Source organism: Anabrus simplex, chromosome 1, assembly GCF_040414725.1.
Source record: "Anabrus simplex isolate iqAnaSimp1 chromosome 1, ASM4041472v1, whole genome shotgun sequence".
Lineage (NCBI taxonomy): Eukaryota > Metazoa > Arthropoda > Insecta > Orthoptera > Tettigoniidae > Anabrus > Anabrus simplex.
In genome coordinates, this window is record NC_090265.1 from 866,163,301 (window position 1) to 866,186,546 (window position 23,246).

At 40.2% G+C, this 23,246-nt stretch overlaps 1 protein-coding gene across 2 annotated transcripts in view; it reads left to right on the forward strand.

The window, feature by feature from the left end:
• Nucleotides 1-23,246, forward strand: part of chico (insulin receptor substrate 1 chico) — a 454,841-nt gene that overhangs the window by 26,597 nt on the left and 404,998 nt on the right. The gene's annotated exons all lie outside the window — the stretch shown is intronic.

The following is a 23,246-nucleotide window of genomic DNA, read 5'->3' on the forward strand; positions in this document are numbered from 1 at the left end:
ACCAATACACCAGCATGTTTGGCCAATGAATACCTTACTGCAAGTACAGGGAATTTCTCGTATACCCCAGGATGTAAAAGTGGGGACAATTTGTCCTTGGTTTTACCCAGACTGTGAGCAATTTTAGTGGCGGTGCCAAATATTGTTTTTATATTGTGTTTGCGGAGGACCTTGGCAATTCGATCTGTGATATTGTGAATGTAAGGCAGGTAGGCAGTTCTCTTCACTTCTTCCTTCTGTGAGCTTTGGTTGGTCATTTCTCTGTGAATCTGCAAATTGCTGTAACCATTACCCTTGAACATGACTTTGAGCGTGTCCATCTCCACCTGGATATTTGATGGCTCACAAATTCGTCTCATCCTCTTGGTGTGTGTTATGAGAATGCCTTGTTTTTATGCTGGATGGTGATGAGAATCTGCATGAAGATAGCGATATGTCTTAAGGAGCCATCCGGTTTCTTTCTTTTTTTTTTTTCTTTTTTCTGCTAGTTGCTTTACGTCGCACCGACACAGATACGTCTTATGGCGACGATGGGACAGGATAGGGCTAGGAGTGGGAAGGAAGCGGCCATGGCCTTAATTAAGGTACAGCCCCAGCATTTGCCTGGTGTGAAAATGGGAAACCACAGAAAACCATTTTCAGGGCTGCCGACAGTGGGGTTCGAACCTACTATCTCCCGAATACTGGATACTGGCCGCACTTAAGCAACTGCAGCTATCGAGCTCGGTCGGTTTCTTTCTTACTAGAACATCCAAGAAAGGAAGGCATCCGTCTGACTCCCATCTCCATAGTGAATTTATTTGAAGGATGTTGCTGATTTAGATGGTTTAGAAATAGATAAAGTTTCTCAGGACCTTCTGTCCAGACTACAAATGTATCTCAACATAGGCTACCTCCACCATATCATAAGTTTGATGGGCGCTGAAGCAATAGCCTTCTCCTCAAAATGCTCCATAAAGAAATTAGCCACTACGGGTGAGAGTGGACTTCCCATAGCCACTCTGTCCATCTATTCGTAAAAATTCCCACTCCACAAGAAATAGCTGGAAGCCATGCAGTGGTAAAATAGCTTAGTAATGTCCTCAGGGAACAGGTGTTCAATGAGTGACATGACTGAATTAATCGGCACTTTAGTGAACAAGGACTCCTCATCGAAACTCACCAAAAGTGTATTAGGTTTAAGGGTTATGGTTGAGAGCTTGTTGACAAAATACTGAGAGTCTCTGATGTTTGATTCAGTACGTCCTATGTGTGCCTGAAGCAATATGCTTAAGTATTTAGCCAGAGCATACGTTGGAGAACTTATCGCTCTAACAATAAGTCGGAGGGAACATCCTTTTTATGGATCTTAGGAAGGCCATATAATCTAGGTGGCACTGCATCCTCCGGTGACAGGTGTTTAGCCTCCTCTTTTGGAATTGAAGATTGCCTTAAGAGCTTCACAGTGGCGTTGGGCACACAAGTGGTAGGGTCAGGTGAGCTCAGACTGTAAACAGGCTCTGACAGTATAGCCGAGATCTTATTCTTATACTCGTCAGTGTCCATAACCACTGTCGCATTACTCTTATCAGCTGAGATAATGGTCAGTTCAGAATCATCTCTAAGTTCCTTCAGAGCTCTCATCTCGCCTCTTGTTAAATTGGGCGCGGGTACAACAGTGGACCTTATGTGTCTCGCATATTTCTGTATTAACTCCTTAGCCTCATCCGTAGGTAGTTTGTGGATGGCCGCCTCAACGGAAGTAATTAACTTCTCAGTGGGAATTTTAGAGGGAGCGACAGTGAAATTAAGACCCCTAGCTAGAACTGCCGTTTGGTCCAAGGATTTCTTGGAAAAAATTACTACAGTTTTTCTAGCATCTGGGTTCGTGTGAGAGACCGCCTGTTTCTGAGCTAGTCTGAGACTAGGAAGAGGAAGGGGGACCATAATCACATGTAGCCAACACCATGTATAACTTGATAGGCCTTTCTAATATGATTGTGTTACTGTAGTTATTAGCCATTTGATAAGTCCAGTTAATAAAATTCAACTTAAAAACCTCTGCATGGGAATAGGAAAGAGATATCTCGCACAATAACAATGCTTTAAAATCAAAGCATCATTTAATAGAAGAGAGATAGTTGTACTGATATTCCATTAGCCTATAACATGTAACGAACTTTACATTTTGTGTTGAAATATAAATTAAATGGAAGGGAACCAGGGGAGTTGGCTGTGCGGTTAGGAGCGCGCAGCTGTGAGCTTGCATCTGGGAGATAGTGGGTTCGAACCCCACTGTCGGCAGCCCTGAAGATGGTTTTCCCGTGGTTTCCCATTTTCACACCAGGCAAATGCTGGGGCTGTACCTTAATTAAGGCCATGGCCACTTCCTTCCCATTCCTAGGCCTTTCCTATCCCATCGTCGTCATTGGTAGGCGTAATTTCTAATACAATTGTGCTACTATAGGTGTTAATGATATGTCCAGTTAATAAAATTCTGATATTGTGATATTCTTACACCACGTGGACATTAGGTTGAAAGAATCACAGACTTCGATCAGTCTCTGTCCATTCTTGTTTGTACTGTGTCCTGGATATCTCCCAGCTATTTTCTTATATTTCTTTTCCTTCCAATCTGAGCATTAAGTCTCCTAGAAGGAATTCCTCTCTGGATAATCAAGTACTGGCACCATCTCTCTTTCCAGCAGGGACCAAAATTCCTCTACTTTATCAGGATTTTTTCTATTGTCCTGCCGGGCTGAGTGGTTCAGGTGGTTGAGGCACTGGTCTTTGGACCCCTACCCCAACTTGGCAGGTTCGATTCTGGCTCACTCCGGTGGTATTTGAAGGTGCTCAAATATGTCAGCTTCATGTTGGTGGATTTACAGGCATGTAAAAGAACTCCCGTAGAACTAAATTCCGGCATCTCGGGGAGTTTCCATAAACCGTAAAAGTGAGGAGTGGGACATAGATCAAGTAACGTTATCTTGTCCTTGTTGATCGGTGTGTGATCATTCAAGATTACATACGAGTTTTTTCCACTTTTTAGCATTAGAATTGAAAGTGTGGTGATGGTGACGTGAGTTCTGTGATTTCATCCACTACTGACTTGTGAACAAAGAAGGCTGTTCCCAGGATGGTTGGGGACTTCCTCTTGTTTGTTGACTTGCATTTCCTAATGGCTGGTAGCCCTTTTAATATCCTATAGTTGCCCATGGTGGATATTTCATCTGATGGAAACCTAGTTTCTTGCACTGCCATGATCTTAATTTGGTGTTCTTCCAGTACTTTAACCAGTTCCATTTGTTTGCCAATTCTAAGGAGTGTGTTCACGTTAAAAGTACCAAAGAAATACTTCTTTCTCATTCACAGTTGATAAAGATGTTGATTCCCATAGGGAATCTGCAAATTTGTTCCGAATGAGTAAATTTATTATACCAATATATAATACCAATATGTCCGATAATGGACCAACTATATTGGTATCATTCACAGTTTCACATTCACAATTTGCGGGGTGATGGATCCTCCGATTGATCCAAACATGATGGGTTAGGGCCCGAAGAATCTTGTGCCCTAGACCAAGGTGTTGTTAGATCAACGCCTTGGACCTGGATTTTACTGGCTGAGGTAGTCATTTCCGAACGTTTTGCATCCATCATGGTGGTTGTGTGCAATAGGATTTGGGGGATAGAGCAGTGCCCCATCTGAGAATAAAACAGAGTTGGTATAACTTGGAGTTGGTTCTTCCGCCCTCCAAGCCATTGGGAATACTCCTCTTCCACCTTAGAGGCTGTTGATCAGATTCCTTTTTACCTCAGTTGATCCACGGGTTCTTATTTGGCTAGGCCTTATTCACACCTGTCTAGCATATCTACAGGATGTATCCTATCAGCCATTGGGACGCGCTGTGTCGGGGTTGAGATCCCCCGTCGCAGTGTTTTATGCAGAGTAATGCCCAGCCCTTACTCAATTCAGAGCCCGGCCCCTGCATAAATTAACCAGGCAGGGATTATTATTATTATTATTATTATTATTATTATTATTATTATTATTATTATTATTATTATTATTATTAGATGCGAAAAAGACCAGAAAACTGATCACGCATAGCTCACTTAGAAGTTGTGAATTTCCTTCTTTGCCAGGCAGCCTTCAGTTATTCTCTCATCGTGGTTCTTCATTCTTCTGTCCACTTAGCTCCTGTCTTCTTCTTGTGGTTTCTCTCTGACTCTACTTCCCACTTGTTGATTTTCGTTCTGTAGCAGGTTCGGTCAGCGATGTCGGCCACTTTGATTCCTGATTTTTCCAGGTCTTGGCGGATTTCCGTTGTCCACCTATTTGTTTTGATGTTTTCTGTTGCCTCAAGTAAGATTCTTGTCAGTCTGTTTTCTGGAAGGCGTTTGATGTGTCCGTAAAATTTCAGGCGTCTTTTTCTGATGTCGGCCGCAAGGTTTGAGAGCTCCTCGGTTTTTGTACGAGATTGCAGTCTATATCCTTCGTCAGTCAGTTTTGGGCCGAGAATTTTTCTGATGATTTTACGTTCCTCTTTCAGGATGTCTTCGAGTACTGTGTTCCTGTGGAGATCCAGTGTTTCACTCGCGTATAGTATTTCAGATTTGATCACAGTATTGTAATGTCGAATTTTGGTGAAGATTGAAAGGCGTTTTTTGTTGTAAATGTTTTGCGTTCGGCCGAGGGCTCTCTTCAGTTTCTGGATGCGGACCTCAAGGGCCTTCTGTTCTATTCCTGTTGGTACTATAATTTCTCCGAGATATCGGAACTCAGTTACTTTTTCGATTGTGCCAAATTTCATGTTCAAATTCTGGAGGCTGCAGTGGTTACACATGACCTTGGTATTCAAGAAGGAGATTTGTAGGCCGAATTTTTCTGAGCATTTCTTGAGGGTTTCGATTTGGCTGATTGTCTGTTGTTCGTTTGTTGCGAGGATCGCGAGATCATCTGCGAAAGCAAGACAGGAGATTTTTACATGTTTTCTTGTCATACTTAATGATTGCCAATTTCCTTGAATTTTTAGAGCTTGTTCCCATTCTCTCATGATTTTGTCCAGGGCTATGTTAAAGAGTAGTGGGGAAAGTCCATCTCCTTGTCAGACACTGGTTTTTATCTGAAATTTTTCAGGTATATTTCCCATGAATTTTACTTGGGAGGTTGTGTTGGTGAGAGTTAGTCTGATGATTTTTTGAGTCTTGTTGTCCAGTCCGTATTCACTCAATGTTTGGAAGAGGGATTGCCGGACAATGTAGTCGTATGCTTTCTGGAAGTCCATGAAGGTGCAGATTGTGGGTTGTCTTCTTGTGTGTCGTAGTTTCAAGATGGTTTTCAGGTTGAGTATCTGTTCTGCACAGGATCTGTGGGGCCTGAAGCCCGCTTGGTATTCGCCTATGAGTGGTTCTTGTTGTTCCTGTGTTCTTTGGAGGAGGACTGCGGAGAGGATTTTGTATGCGACTTGCAGCAGGGAAATTCCCCTGTAATTATTCACATCTGTTCGGTCACTTTTTTTGTGAAGTGGAACGAGGAGGGCGTTTGTCCAATTTTCTGGTAGTTTTTCCGTTGTCCAAATTTATTATATGATTTGTTTGAGTTCTTGGAGTGAATTCTTTCCTAGATGTTTAAGAAGCTCTGCTACGATGGCGTCGTCTCCGGATGCCTTGTTGTTTTTCAGTCGTTGTATGTGTCGGTGTATTTCCTCTTGTTTAGGTGGGGATGAGTCTGGGTTTGGGTTCGGGTGGGGTTTAAGTGGAAACCTTTCCATTGGCTCTGGGCAGTGAAGTAGTGACTCAAAGTATCTTGCGAGTTCCTTGGTGTTTTCGTCATCTGTGAGTGCCAATTTTCCGTTTTGTTTTCTGAAGCAGAGGTTCTTGGGCGTGTACCCATTTAATCTGTTGAGGAGGACGCTGTAAAGATCTCTGGTGTTGTAGTTGCGGAAGTCCTGTTCGGCCGACTTCAGTTGGTCCTCCAGGTATTTCCTCTTGGTTTGTCTGATGAGTTTAGAGGTCTGTCTGCGGACTTCACAGAATTTTTCTTCATTTTCAGGTGTACGGTTGCTGATGAACTTCTGGTATGCGTTTTTTTCTATTCAATATGGCTTGGTCACATTCGGTGTTCCAAAACGGGTGTCTGCTCTTTTTCTGTAGTGGGATTTGCTCTGATGCACTCTTTATGATTTTGTCGTGGAATTCGTTCCAAGTTTTGGCTGGGATTTTTTCTCACGTTTCCCTGAGATTTGATGTTTTTATTTGTGCTGTGTCCAATTTATTGTTTGCCTTGGATTTCTGGTAGAAGCGTTTTGGGTTAAATTTCACTTTGATTCTCATTAGATGATGGTCCGAGTCTATGTTGGCTCCTTTGCGGACTTGAACGTTGTGTACTTCTTTTTCTGCTGGGAAGGAGATGGCGACATGATCGATCTAGTGTTTGTCGCAGCAGGTCTTGGGTGATTCCCATGTGAAGAGCTTATTGGGGTTTTTTCCGTAGGGATGTTGATATGATTTTCAGGTCGTGTTGTTGACAGAGCTCGATGAGGCGTTTGTCATTTTTGTTGGTCTTTTCGTGTGCTGAGAATCTTCCTGCGGTTTTTCTGTAGCACTTTTCTTTACCAATTTTACCGTTGAAATTGTCGAGGATAGTGATTGTATCTTTTTCAGGTCTTTTGATTAGTGTGGTTTCAAGTTTGTTCCAGAAGTTTCCTGTTTGTTTCTGATCTTTGCAGTCGTTGATGGGTGCATGGGCATTTACAAAGGTGTAGTGGCGATTTGCACAGCGAAGTCGCAAGGTCATTAGTCTGTTGTTTATGGGTGTGATCTCTTCTACGGAGTTCACGATCTTTTTGTGTACGAAAAAGGCCATGCCTAAGATTGGTGTGGCTTTTCCTACTGTTCGTGTAGTTTTACTCTTGAAAATGCGGTAGTTACCATATTCTGATGTCTCCGACTCGGTGAGTCTGGTCTCTTATACGGCGAGTAGCTGGATTTTTTGCTGATCTAATTCTGATGTTAATCTGAGAAGTTTGCTTACTTGTAGAAGTGTGTTTATGTTTAGCATGCCGATGTAGAAGGGCCTTTTAGTGGGAAGTTTGCCAGAGAGCTCCGACTCTCTCTTTTGCGTCAGCCCGGCTCCTCCAGAATCCGAATGGCCGGTTGCCGCCTTCGTTTTCAGTTGGCGGGTGGATTGGTTACCACCTGGAGTAATGTTATTCTTACTTGCATGAATCATTCTGTGCTTGTTCTCAAGCGATTGAGTTGATCCCGAGGGATCGGAATACAATCAGGTGGGTGAGTTCCTGAAGGTTTTCTGAGGCAGCCGCTCCGACTCGGAGTACAAACGCTGACCAGTTGCCGCACCAAATAGATGAACAGACGCTACTCGATTTATTATTATCCTATGCCGTTGGCCATCTAGTGGCTCTTCCGCCTTTAGGGGCAGTTTCCCACTCCAAGGGCAAGAGAGTGCCTTGAACCTCTACCTGCTCATCCGCCCTCCGAAGAGGCCGTTGGCACTTGGTAGAGGAGGACGACTTATACCGGTGATCACTCGGTTTGTGGACACAGTTTAACGTCATGCCCGGTACATATTATTATTATTATTCTTGCGTTCCGGCCTTCTAAGGACCACGTTACAATTTCAGTTGTTCCTCCTTAGTTGTTCTTTCCTTTTCTTCCAGTATTCCTTCATTGTTTCACTGTGTTTCTTTTTCCTGTCTTCAGTCCACTTTGTGTCTGTTTTCTTTTCCTTCCTCCCTTGGAATCCTTCCATTTGTAAGACTTTCTTCCTAAAAATCTTTCTTTCCAATAATTCTTCTTCTCGTATGTTGTTCCTTTCCAGGTCTTTCTTGACTTATTGAATCCAGGTGGTAGTTGATTTCTTTTCCCAAAGGTACTTGAAGATTCGTTTAGTTAATCTATTGTCATCCATTCTGTAAATGTGTCCAAGAAATAGCAATCTCCTTTTTCTTATTGTTTCTGATATGTTTTCTACATTCTGGTAAATTTCATTGTTACTTCTTAATTTCCAAAACTCTGCAATTCTTGGAGGACCTAATATTTTCCTTATAATTCTTCTTTCTAATATTTCTAATTTATCAAGCTTGTAGTTCAGTGCTAGACATTCACTGGCATAAAGGCATTCTGGTTTCACTACTGTGTTGTAGTGCTTTATTTTAAGTTTTCTTGATAAGCACTTTTTGTTGTAAGTATTCTTAGTTATACCGTACGCTCTTTCCATCTTTTGTATCCTCTCCTCTATAGCAGATTTTTCTAAACCATTTTCTTGAATTGTCTCACCCAAATATTTGAATTTCTTTACCTTTTCTATTTGACCAATATCCATTACTAAAAACTTTGGGGCACTTTTTATATTCGTCAAAAATTTTGTTTTCTCGGCAGAGATTTTCAAGCCTGTCATGTTGGCTGTCTTTTCAAGGAGATTGACTTGCATTGCTGCATCTGTAAGGCTTTCTGAAAGTATTGCAAAGTCATCTGCAAATGCTAGGCAATTTATTGCAACACCTTTGTTCTTCTTCCCCAGCATGAGTGGCAATATTTTAGATTCTTTCAGTTTTTCATTCCAAATTCTTACAATTTTCTCCATGACACAATTGAAAAGGAGTGGAGATAGACCATCGCCCTGCCTGACACCTGTATTTATTTTGAAAGGTCGAGATACTTCACCTATAAATTTTACTTTCGAGATAGTGTCTGTAAGTGTTTCACGAATTAAGTTTGCCAATTTAGTTTTAACTCCAAATTCACGGATTACTTTATCTAGGGTTTCCCTATCAACAGAGTCAAAAGCTTTTTTGAAGTCAATAAATGTTACAACTATGTCTTTGGATTTATTAATCTGTGTCGAATTATAGATTTCAGGTTGAAAATCTGTTCGGAGCAAGATCTTCCTTCTCTAAATCCACCTTGATATTCACCCAATTGACTGTCCAGTGTTGATTTTACTCTATTTAGTAGTATTGTTGAGAATATCTTGTAAGCAACTGGCAAGAGAGATATACCTCTGTAGTTGTTGACATCTTGCTTGTTACCCTTTTTGTGTAATGGGTGTATTAGAGCCACTTTCCAATCCTCTGGGATCTTTTGTGTTTCCCAAATTTCTTCAAAGATTATTTATAGATCTTCTATAATTTTTGGTTCAGCCCATTTTAAAAGTTCAGCTGTTATGGATTCTTCCCCACTAGCTTTGTTATTTTTAAGATTTTTTAATGCTTCCTTTATTTCTTCCGCTGTTGGAGGTGAATCAGCTTCTAGATTTTCCCGAATTTCTGAAAATTCTAATTTATAATTTGGCTCAGGGCAGTTCAGCAGGTCTTCGAAGTGTTTTGCCAGAATCTCACAATTCTCGGCATTGTTAAGGCCAATATTACCATTTGCATCCCTGAAGCAAATGCTCCGGGATTGATAACCTTTCAGGTTATTCTTAAAGGTCTGATAGAAATTTCGGGAGTTATTTCTTACAAAATTAGTCTCAATTTCTACTAGCTGCAATTTTTCAAAAGATCTTTTAACCTGCCTTATTATTCTTGTTGTTTCCTTTGTTGTTTAAATAGCTCATAGTGTTCATTCTTTCCGGAACATTTCCATTTTTTCCACTTCATTGTTCTTTCCATAAGTGCTTCCTCACATACGTTATTCCACCATACTTTCTTTTTAGTTTAAACTGATCCAAATACTTTCTTCGCTGCACTATTAATCTGTTTAGATAATTCTGGCCATTTGCCATGCCGAGTTATTTTAATTTCTTCCTGAAAGTTTTCTATAGTTGCTTGTGTAATGTTGAGCCTATCTATGTTGTATTTCATTAACTTTCTCGGCCTTCTTTGATTCCTGCGAGGTAGAAGCTTTAGCTTAATTTTAGAGAGGTAATGATCGGAGTCAAACTCCCCACTTCTTATTACTTTAATAGTCATAATTTCCTTAATATTGTTTTGAGAAATAGCTACATGGTCCAACTGAAACTCACCTAACATCGGATTTTGGGACACCGATGTTTTAGCCTTTCTTGGAAGTTTCTTAAAGAAGATCGACATTAATTTTAGGTGAAAGGATTTACAGAGATTAATTAGTCTCATGCCATTTTTGTTTGTTCTTCTGTGTGCCGGATATGCCCCTACTGTTTTGCTGAAAACTTTTTCTTTGCCTATCTGTGCATTAAAATCACCTAGTAGAATAATAACATTTGATTTTGGAATTTTTGACATTTCATCATCTAGAAGACTCCAGAATTCTTCAGTTTTACTTGGGTTCTTGCTATTATCTTAATTTATTGGTGCATGACAGTTAACAAATGTATACTTTTTGTTCTTGCATTTAAGTGTGAGAAGAGATAACCTTTCTGAACTAGATTTGAATTCCATAATATTATCAACTATTGCTTTATGGACATAAAAGGCGGTACCTAGTAGTGGCATTCTGTTCATAATTTTCATTGCTGGTTTACCTTTAAAGATTCTATAATTTTTGGTTTCTGTTACATTCTCATCCATAAACTGTGTCTCTTGAGCTGCTAAGATCTGGATTTCATGTCTATCTAAGAAAATTTCCAGTTCTTTCTGTTTGCTAGTTTTTAGCAAGGAATTTACATTAAGAGTGCCTGCAAAGAATTTCCTCTTAAATTTAAGTCTGAAAGGATTCCAAGGATGCTCCGACTCACCCTTATTGCAGATGTTGGGACTCCCCAGAACCCTAGGTCCCGATGCATTGCATAGTGCAATGGTGGATTTCTCTTCCGAGCTACCACCTGGGGTAGTGCTTTCATTCAGCGGACTTTCCATTCTGCAATTGAAATTGTACATTGTACAAGGTAGGAAATTAATTCCAAGATAAGATCAGATTGTTAGTCCGAAATTATATTTTATTCGTGCTTTACTCCACTAGGTTCTTCCGCTCTCTCCGCCGTTGGGACATTAAATTCCTCATCCGCCTTCGAGACCGTTGACCAGGTTTCACCTGTAACCCTAGGCAGGGGCCCTTACAGGGTGCTACCATCCGGAGCCAGATGGACCCAGGTTTTTTTACGAGGTTGTTACTCCTCCCCCTCCTCCTTCCCCATCACTTGCAAGATTAATGATGATAATGATAATGCTAGTAACGATAATAATGGAACAAAATGGACTCAAGAGGAAAAGGAACAACATTCTCAGAAAAGTTAAATGCAAAGAAAAATAACCAAAGTTGATTTATTGTACGCTAAAATGGGTTATTCGAATAATAATATTAATAATAATAATAATAATAATAATAATAATTTGAGCTCACACCAGAACAAATACGAATGGGAAGAGACTTATTGACTTATGTGAGACATTCGATCTTAAATTAATGTCCACGTACTTCAAAAGACTGCCAAGGAAAAAGAAAACGTGGTGCGCTCCACGGAAAGACTTAGGTGAATATCAACTGGACCATGTTGCAATTTCAAGGAGAAACACTAAAGAAATTATGAATGTGGTAGTACGGAAAGGAGCCAATCTTGACTCTGATCACTTCTTGACCCGCATAAAATTCAAGCTGTTACCGCTAAACAAGAAGAGACTCTCTCCGAATGCGTCAATAAAAGTAAACCATGAAAAACTTCAAGAAAACAGAAACGACTTTCAAAGACGTATGCGGGAGAAGAAAATGGAGACTTGTGAGGATATTCGAGAGAATATGGCTAATATAGCTAAGGATGTTGCACCATTGCGACGAACTCGCAGACACCGATGGTGGACTACAGACTGTGATGTAGCAATTGACAGGAGAGCTGCAGCCTATAAAGCATGGTACGCAGATAAAACAGAAGATAAATTTGAGACATACAAGGAGGTACGCAAACAGACAGCAAAGATCCTCCGGCAAGCCAAAAGGAATCAAATATCTGAAGAAATTCGAAGTATTGACACGGAATTTAAGAAGAACAATACTAGAATCTTTTATAGGACCTTTAAAGAGCACATACATGGATATCAACCATCTACCATGGGATTTCGAAGGGAAGATGGAAAATTGGCAGTGAATAAGAATGAAAATTGTGAGATATTAGCTACATATTTTGAGAAATTGTTGAACTGTGAAAAACCTAAAAATAAATGGCCAAAAGAGGATCCAAAGCAACGGAGTGAAAACTCAATACCCCCTGACGAAAAAGAACTCCGTGAAATAATTACAGACTTAAAGAACAACAAAGCTGCAGGGGAAGACTCTGTCACAGCAGAGATGCTGAAAAGTGGTGGAGAAATCGCAATAACAATTTTAAGGCGAGAAATGGAAAAGATATGGGAAATGGAGGTAATCCCTGAAGATTGGAAAAATGCTATCATTCATCCTCTACACAAAAAAGGTGATAGAGCAGATCCTAACAACTACCGCGGCATTTCCATCACATCTGTAACTTATAAGACACTCTCTAAAGCACTACAGAGGAGACTTGTGGAACAAGTGGATCATCAACTAGGCGAGTATCAAGCGGGATTTAGGAAGGGAAGATCGTGCGTTGATCAAATCTGGAGTCTGAAACGTGTACTAGAGAATCATCTCTCAAAGGATCTGGTAGTCGTTTTTGTAGACTTTAAAAAGGCGTATGATTCAGTCGACAGGGAAGTGCTATTCAATATATTAGTGGAATTTGGAATTGACGCCAAAACAACAGCAATTATTAAGCAGACTTTAACTGGGACACACTCGAAAGTTAAGTTCATGGGAGAGAACTCCAAGCAGTTCGAAATTAAAACAGGAGTCAGGCAGGGTGATGGATTGTCACCAATTCTTTTCAACTGTGCGTTGGAGAAGATTATCCGGGAGTGGGAAAAAGAACTGGACAGAAAAGGATTACTTAACCAAGTATACATTGGAGGGTCAAAAAGTGGTGTCATGATTAATTGCCTTGCCTTTGCTGATGACGTTGCGCTGCTATCTAGGAATACTGACACAGCAATAGAACAGCTGAATGTACTAAAACTACAAGCAGAAAAAGCAGGACTACAGATTTCTTTCGAAAAAACTAAATATATAACAAACATCAAAACAGCCCCTCGGTACCTGAAGACAGAACACGGTAAAATAGAAAGAGTTGATAGCTTTAAGTATTTGGGTGAAATAGTGCAATTGAAAACAAATGAAAGAGAAGCAAACAACACCAGACGGGAGAGAATGGCTGCGGCTTTTCGTAGGACATATCCTATATACAAAAAGAAAACCATCTCCAGACGAGCTAAACTAAGGCACTACAATACAGTGATTAAAACGGAATGTCTGTATGCTAGTGAATGCCTCCAAATGACAGGAAAAGCGGGACTGAGAGAAGCTGAGAAATTTGAAAGAAAGATCCTTCGCAAAATAATGGGTCCAAAGATTGTGGATGGACAGTATAGGCTGCGAGGAAGGGAAGAACTTTACCGAGACAATGAAAGGCTAACTGAGTCCATGAGAAAACGGAGACTTAAATTCTATGGGCATTTATTTAGAATGGATGAGAAGAGACTAACGAAAAGGATTTTCACAATACTAGACAGCAGACCTAAAGTGTCGGACAAATGGTTCAGGGAGGTGAGAAAGGATCTCAGACAGGTGGGACTAAATTCGGAAGACATCTCAAACCGAACAAAGTTTAGGTCAGTGATCGACAGATTTCAGGGATTCCATGACGAACCAAAACTTAACCGTGGGTGGACGGACGAAAGAAGACAGGCTGCCAGAGAGAGGATGCTGAAGTTCTGGGCTGTGAGGAAGGCTTCCAGAAACATGTAATTGTTATCTAACGTGGTCTCTAATGGCCGTAAACGAATATATATATATATATATATATATATAATAATAATAATAATAGACACATGTGCTTTGCAGGAGTCCATTAAGTGTGGGTTTCATTCGCTCCTGAAAACAGTTTGGATGTATGGCTGGTGGAATGTAAGGAATTCAAGTTCATTAGTTCTGATTAAGGGCCTCTGCTCAAGTGCAAAATGAATCCCTTCTAACAGCACTAGAGGAAAATGCCTTTCTCCCAGCTGCACTGAGGGCTTCATCTTCATTTCCTGGTGCAGTGCAGATTGCATGTAATAAATTTAAGGTTGCAGAACTCTGAAATGACTTAATCGCTGGGAAGTTCCATTTGACCGAGGAACAAATAATTGATTGCCTTGTGTATGCCATCGGAATGTTGAACTTTGCTTGGGAAGATGAAGCCTTCATCATCATCATTAATAATAATAATAATAATAATAATAATAATAGTAATGACTAACATCAAAGAGGCTCCACCAAAACTCCATACAAAATACGGGGACATCACCCGAGTAGACAAATTCAAATACCTCGGTGAGATCATCATGAAAAATGGACTGGACAAAGAAGCACTTCAGGAGCAAGTACGCAAACTGGAAATAGCCTACCAAACATCCCGCACAATCTACAACAAAAAATGCCTTTCCCAAAACACCAAGGTACGTCACTATGAAACAGTTCTGAAGCCAGTAGTTCTATATGCAGCCGAAACCCTGTCTCTAAATGCCAACAAAGGACTCCTTGAAGAACTGGAGAAAAGAGAACGCAAAATTGTGAGAGGAATCTTGGGATCAAAGTACAGAAATGGAGTCCATCAAAAGAGATCCCACAAGGAAGTCTACAGCAAAATAGAGAAAATTACCGACACAATCAGAAAAAGACGGGCACGATTTTACGGTCATCTGAAAAGAATGGACGGAAGAAAGTTAGCTAAAGAAATCTTTCACTTTTTTGATTCAAACCCCAAAACCGCAATTCCCTGGTTTAGAAATACCAAAGAAGACCTTCAAATGCTACATATCTCAGCTGAAGACGCCCTTAACAGAGATCTCTTCCGCAAGAAAATATTGACGAATGGGCTAAACCGAGACGAGCAACTGAAGAGAAGACACAGTGCCCCTTGGACAGAGGAGCGTAAGCAGGCCCACTCACAAAGAATGAGGGAAATTTGGGTTCTAAAGAAGGCCAAATTCAGTGTCAAAAGCAACAAGACTTAACGTGGTCCTTGATGGCCCCAGCGAATTATATATTATAATAATAATAATAATAATGTTTCACGGAACTTCTACAGAACATTCAGAGAAGAATTATCCAATTACCAGGCACCTAGTCTCTCTTTCAAATTTACAGATGGAACTTTGGAAACAAGTAATAAGGGAAATTTTGAACTCCTAGCAAACCATTTCATGGATCTTTTAAACTGTGAATCCCGGAAGAACAATTCACCTATAAAGAACCAACACCTAATCCAGATTCAGAACCCCCCACATTACAAGAAGTCAAACAAATAATCGGAGATTTAAAAGACAACAAAGCACCAGGAGATGGAATAATCGCTGAACTGTTGAAAATTGGTGGTGACAAACTGGCCCAGAGTATTCAAAAAATCTTGCAGGACATCTGGTTTTCTGAAGAAATTCCGGAGGATTGGAAATGTGCATTGATTCACCCACTTCACAAGAAAGGAGACAAATCGGATATTAATAACTACAGAGGAATTTCTCTCCTCTCACTCGTATATAAAATCTTCTCTAACGCTGTACTAATAGATTAGAGAAACAAACAGACCACCTGATCGGAGATTATCAGGCTGGATTCCGAAAAGGGAGATCCTGCGCAGAACAAATCCTAAACCTAAAAACCATACTACAGATTCGCAAAACCAAACAAACAGTCATCACCTTTGTTGACTTCAAAAAGGCGTATGATTCCATAGATCGGCAGACCCTGTTCAACATACTAGAGGATTTCAAGTTGACAGGAAAACGAGGGAATTGATTAAACGAACTCTGACCAACACAACATCAAAGGTTAAGTTCTTGGGATAAAATTTCTGAACCGTTCGAAATCAGAACTGGTGTCCGACAGGGAGATGGACTATCCCCACTACTATTCAGTTTAGTTTTGGAAAAAGTGATTTGTGAATGGAGAAAAGAAACTAAAGGTATAAACATTGGCAGACTTCTTAAAGGAAAAATTCACCTTGATTGCTTAGCTTTCGCAGATGACCTTGCGATCCTTTCGAACAACAGACAAGAAGCAATCCACTCCATAGAAAAATTGCATGAAATAGCCGCAAAAACCGGACTTCAAATTCATTTGAAAAGACGCAGTTTATGGAACTAAATCAAGATTCGACAATCAACCATTAATCACCAAATGTGGAATAATTTCCCAAGTAGACAAATTCAAGTATCTAGGTGAAATTATTCAGCCAGCAGGGTTAATTCAGGAAGCTAACAAAGAAAGAACTGCTAAACTGCAAAGGGCTTACAAAATCACATGGAACAGATACAACAAAAGATGTATATCAAAAAATGCAAAATTACGACATTACAATACAGTCTTCAAACCAGAGGCACTTTATGCATCTGAAACACTTATCATTGGCAGCAGGTCACAAATGAAAAGCATTGAGAAACAAGAGGGAAAATTCTCAGAAAAATCCTAGGACCAAAGTTCGCAAATGGAATTTGGATGAAAAAGAAACCACACAAAATTTTTCAATTCACAGAAAAAACCACAGATACCATCAGAAAGAGACGACTAAAATTCTACAGACACCTACACAGAATGGATAACAACAGGCTGACAAAGAAAATTCTAAATCTAGCTCTAACCCTGAAAATCCGCAACAATTGGTTAGCAGAAATTCATGAAGATCTACAAGAAGTGGGTATTGAGGACGAAACCATTCAAGATAGAATGAAATTTAGAAGCTTAGTAAACAAACATAAATTTGCAGAGAAACCAACAAGAAAAATTACAGGCTGGACAGAAACTCACAGAAAGGAATGCAGTGAAAAAATGAAGAGATATTGGGAAGAAAAGAAGAAGAAACATTGTGCAAAATAAGTTCAAATGTGCTCCACAGTTGGGCACAACGAATCCAAAAAAAAAAAAAAAAAAATGTTTCATCCAAAATGATAAATCCAAATACAACAATTAGATTTCCTTGGCAGGCTGATAAAGGTGGATTTCTGTTAGTCTGCAGGGATATTTTCTTTATTGTAAATGTGGTTAATAATAATAATAATAATAATAATAATAATAATAATAATTCCTCTTAGGCACATGTGCGCATGCAGGAGTCCATTAACACATTCACGCCCGTATCCGAGTTATTGCCTATAGCGCGTGACCATGCTGTGGACCGTATCCGTCTTAGCCCGGATAAGCGCAACCTTCAACTGGAGCCGTTCCTACGCTGCTGGGATCTATTTTGGTCACAAATATGTGCGAGAGAGATGAAAGTAATACCCTTATGAATACTTCTACTCACCAGAAACCACATGGTCACGGCGATTTTCCCTCCCAATGCACTTTCTTTGTTTTGTTTCTGAAGGTAACCTAGCGCCGCACAACTAGCTGCGTAGTTGGTTTGTGATTGCACAAGTGTGTGTATAATCACGTTCTGAAGTATAACCATGGCGTGTAAGGACAATATAAATGACGCAAGTGATGCGAATTTACAAATCACAGTTTTTTAGCTGCTTGAAAATTATCTTTTTTTTTTGTTATTTGCTTTACGTCGCGCCGACACAGATAGGTCTTATGGCGACGATGAGGCAGGAAGGGGCTAGGAGTGTGAAGGAAGCGGCCGTGGCCTTAATTAAGGTACAGCCCCAGCATTTGCCTGGTGTGAAAATGGGAAACCACGGAAAACCATCTTCAGGGCTGCCGACAGCGCAACCTTCAACTGGAGCCGTTCCTACGCTGCTGGGATCTATTTTGGTCACAAATATGTGACAAAGAAAATTCTAAATCTAGCTCTAACCCTGAAAATCCGCAACAATTGGTTAGCAGAAATTCATGAAGATCTACAAGAAGTGGGTATTGAGGACGAAACCATTCAAGATAGAATGAAATTTAGAAGCTTAGTAAACAGCCTATATGGACAATTATTACAAATAGCGTTGGACTTGCGAAACAATTACGGGAACAGAACACTGCTGTATGTGGAACAATACGGTCAAATAGGGGTGTACCGAAAGATCTAAAGGAACACCAGGCAATTCTCAAACGGGGTAAAAAGTGAACCCGACAAACAAGTACAGTCACCTCTCCGAAATCCTAGCTCCATCTACGTCATCAGCTCCAAGTCAACGTCCTGCAATTTTGCCGCCAAAAAGGGCATCGGCCAAGGATCCATCATTTAGGTTAGATGGGAAGAGAAAAGAGCATATTCTCTTAAAGTTTTCACCATCATATATAGACAAGTTCCCCTGAAGACGGTGCAAAGTGTGCTTCAAAAATTAAATTATTAGTGAAACACGCTATTTTTTGGAATGTGTAGTGTTCCCATTCACCCAGGAAAGTGTGACATTACCTACTGCAGCCTACAGAGATACTAGAGGACTTCATTAAAGTATGTGGAATATTTTGTTTCCATATCTTGTTCAGTTTAGAACTTATTGTGAAAAGAATTCGTTGTTGTTTGCTCTGCCACTAACAGCTGAAATAGCTGGGCCAGCCCTTTAAATAGCCGCTCAGATGATGGGCGTGAATGTGTTAAGTGTGGGTCTCAGTTGCTCCTGAAAACAGTTTGGCTCTATGGCTGGCAGAATGCAAGGAATTCAAGTTCATATTAGTTCTGATTAATCTTGTAAATTCAGAAATACACATGTCACTTGTAATTAGGTTCAGCCATCCATTGTCAGTAATATGATGCACAGCAGGTTGCTTTGTACCTGTGCGAGGTAGCATAGACAGCTGAGACATAGATAGACATAGACAGAGACAAACATCACGAGTTTAATTCCTATCCAGGACATATTTTTTAATTTTTGCATTTAAAGATAAGTTTTACCATCCACCTCATAGATGTCACTGTTATTTAAATTGCTTGTAGCTATTTCATCTTACTGAGCTCGATAACTGCAGTCACTTAAGTACGGCCACTATCCAGTATTCAGGAGATAGTGGGTTCGAACACTACTGTTGGCGGCCCTTAAGATGGTTTTCCGTGGTTTCCCATTTTCACACCAGGCAAATGCTGGGGCTGTACCTCAATTAAGGCCAAGGCCGCTTCCTTCCTATTCCGAGGCTTTTCCTATCCCATCGTCGCCATAAGACCTATCTGTGTCGGTGCGACGTAAAACAAATAGCTATTTCATCTTAGTCATTCCATTATTTTGTGTTTGTTATGTGTAGGCTAATTTGATGAAAGTTTCATGAAATGTGGTTAAAAATTATGACAGACATTCTTGAACACCAGTGTGTAAATAAATTAATCTGTTACAAACAGTTACCACAAAATTTGTGTAAAAGATGAAGCAACTTCTTGTCCATTTGTGCAATGTTCAAGAGACATTACCCACAGTCCTTGCATGTTGTTACGTGGCCCCTGTGCTGCGTTTACAACCGTCATTCTTGTAATAGCAGAGCTTCTGGACCATAGGTCAGCCGTATTGGCACTGGTGAAGGCTGGCTTTTCACAATCAAAAGCCAGAAACCAGTCGTAGGGAAGGTGTTCCCACTGAGCGAAGCATTCTTGGGGACGTGCTCAAAAAGCAAAGAGGCATTGTAAGGGCCTCTGCTAAAGAGCAAGATGAATCCCTTCTAACAGCTCTAGAGGAGAATGCCTTTCTCCCAGCTGTTTCACTGAGGGATTCATATTCATTTCATGGTGCAGTGCAGTTTGCATGTAATAAATTTAAGCATGCAGAACTCTGAAAAGACTTCATCGCTGGGAAGTTCCATTTGACCGAAGAACAAATAATTGATTGCCTCGTGTATGCCATTGAAATGTTAAACTTTGCTTGGGAAGATGTAGCCTTCAGCGATTGAAGACAATGTTTTCCTGTGGAGATGCAGGGCAGATCTTTTTATACCATGTACCCAACACCAGGTATGATGCTAATTACTTTGTCACCTCTCACAGAAGTAGTCGTTTTAGCATTCATTGCAGGGGTTGGGTTAACTCACACAGTATCAGATTGCTGTCGAGAATTCGCAACATTGAAATTTACAGACAGTTTTTTAGTCTCCAGTTGATTCCAGTATTGGGCATATTTTATCCTGAAGGACAGCGCATTAGCTTCCAGTATAATAATCTTCCAGTCCATACCTAAAAGGCAGTTCAGCAATGGTTTGGTTCACAGGCAAGAATCGAGACAATACCTTGGCCTCCAATTAGTCCTGACCTGAACCGCATTGAGAGTATCTGGGGTATAATGAAAAGAACTCTGTGGAAATGCCATTGTCCGAGTCTAAAGGAAGAGCTGCGGACAATAGTGCTCAATCTTCGGGAAGAACTGACCCTTAAGGAGAGGTTCTTCTAGACTCTGACTGCTTCTTTGTCCAACAAAGAACATTAAAGTCAGCAGACTGGAAGCTGATTTGTGTTTGTTTTATTTGTACAGACGGATGTTAAGTCTCAAGGTACATTTTTCTTATCTTTCTTGTTTATTCTGTGAGTGCTAGGAAAAACTCCTGGGAATGAGTAAATAATGCTCGTAATAAATTATCCCTGTAGGGTAATGCCCACATCTTTCCAAGCGATGAGAAATTAGTTTAATTAAAATAAAAAAAAGGCTTGCTACGAGGGTTTGTACTTACGCCAGCTCCAAATTGCCACACTGTCAGTTCAACCCAATGCCTCTACCCATAAGGCTAACACATGGCTCTCTGACTCACTTCATTTCTTTCTGAGGTATTCTCATTTGTTTTTGTTTGTAAGGACAAGTTAAGGTTCAGAATATACTTTTACTCTTTCCTGTTTAGTTCTTGAGCCCAGAGCCAAAACTCAAAGGAATCAGTAGAGTAATCTTGTATTTTATACTGCCAATCCCTGATATTGCAGTAACCAAAACAGTTATCAAGCGTGCCCTCATTCTTTTTTTGAGGGATTATACAATTGCAGAGAGGAAATAAATCTCTATTTTCATCAATTACCAGATCCCTTCCTGTTTCGGTTGCTAATATTGTGTAAGTAATATCAGTTTAGTTTAATAAAAAAACATGATTTAAAAAGATAAAATTTATTTCATTTTACTTCTTATTTTTTCATTTAAATTTTAATTAAATATTACATAACATTTTCATTCAGTTATGGAACTTTCGTAATTATAATTAAGAACCATTATTATGTTAGTGTATTTTGAATGTAATAATCAGCATTATTTATTAATTTTGAATACTTCATTTTATAAAACTTTGTCTTAAGTTCCTTTTAAAAAAAGTTTCGCAGCTTAAAATCTCTCCCAACACATACTCATTCTAAGAATAAGAAATAAATTCTCATTTTATATTTTTGAGAACATTTAATGAAACCCTATTGTTATACTTGTACAGTACACTGAGTGGCCAAAAGCCATGGGAAGCCACTGAATGTGATGTTAATAACGAGTTACCCCTCTGCGAGCCCTCGGAAATCGCAGCAATGTGGCGAGGTATTGACTCTGCAATGTGTTGGAATCGTTCTGGAGGGATCTGGACCCGTGCATCTTGCACTGCTACCCACAATTGGTCCTGTGTAGTTGGTGCGGGGTTCATGGAGCGTATGCCAGCATCTACAGCATCCCATAAAGGCTCTATTGGATTAAGATCGGGGGGATCTGTAGGGCCAATCCATGGTCATAACTTCACTGGATTGTTCCTCCAACCACCTGCGCGCCCCGGAGCGGTAACATGGCGCATTGTCCTGTTGAAACATGGCATCTCCCTCAGGGTACTCTAGAGCCAGAAAGGGATGCGAGTGGTCTAAAGAAATGTCCACATAATGTGCACCTGTCAGCGCTCCGTGCTGCTGGACAATGATGACTGATTGCGACCATGAGAATGCTGCCCAGACCAGAACTGAGCCCCCTCCCGTCTGGACACAACCTTGTTGACACACAGGATCTATAGCTTCATGGGGCATACACCACATTCTCACGCGCCCATCAGTTCGATACAACTGTAACTGGGATTCATCGGACCATACCACACGCCGCCACTGTTCCATGGTCGAATGCCGATGTTCGCAGACCCATGCACGTCGTTGAGCTCTTGTGTTGAGGTGTCAACAAAGGGACACGAGTTGGTCACTGGCTGATGAAGCTTATTCAGTGCAGTTGCCTCTTTACAATCCTGGGTTCCTGATTCCCAACATTGTCGAGCACCCGGTATGGTTCTGCGGAGGCAACGTGATGTCCATTCGTTAAACACCTGTGATCTTACTGTGTGGTGGTTTACGCGAGTGGTAACATTCTCTCTGTGATATTGAAGATCCACACTCGACACTGTTGACCTCAGAAACCCAAATTTGCATGTGATCTCCGCAATGCTATGACCCGTGCACGGATGATCATCCCACATTCAAAGTCGGTTAACTCAAGACGTGTTGCCATCTTCTCGACACTAGCGTCTGTGACAGATTGCTCAGCTACGCCGCAGCTAGCCACAACGCTCAGGGGTCTACACAGCACCTTTTCTAATGGGGCACCCCTTCCCGTGACTTTTGGCCACTCATTGTATATAAATTATTGGTCATGTCAGTTAAAAAAAGAAAAAACGGAAGTTGGCCTCTTAACTTTACACGAAACATTGCAACACTTGACCGTGATTTAAGTGTAACCTGTTATCTTAATGTTTTGATTACCAGCAAGATGAATTTCCTATTTTAATTTTACCTTTTTTTTTTTTTTTTAAGCAGTAAAGTCTTTGGAGTTAGTTCAAGTCAAAATCATTATGTAAAGTTCTCCCTCTTACAGAAACTTTGTACTCTTATTCTATTTGTTCCAGGTTGTTATTGCTTGTTAGAAGATATCTCATTTCTCTTATTTTCACTGTAGTAAATAACTAATATATCATAAAGATTGTTTTTAATGTTTCATGTGGAGTTTTTCTGATTGCAATTAGGTCTTTGCCCTGCCAAGGAGAGACCTATCTTTCATCCAAAATGGTAAATCCAAATACAACAATTAGATTTCCTTGGCAGGCTGATAAAGGTGGTTTTCTGTTAGTCTGCAGGGATATTTTCTTCATTGTAGATGTGGTTAAAGAATGTCAAAAGAACATTAATATTTTCCTCACCATCTATCAGTTTAAGCAGTTCTATGTTAATTTGATCCTGTCAAATGGTTTTGTCAGATTTTACTTTGCAGCTTTTCTTTGAGAATCTCTGGACCCTCTTTCTTTGATATTGTCAGATTCTAAGCGATCTCCTCTGAAGAGATCAGCAATGCAGTTCTTCCGTACTTCTACTTGCTCTTCCATATCCAAAACTAGTTTGTTTTCACCATTGACTAGTATTATGATTATTCATTTTTGGATAGT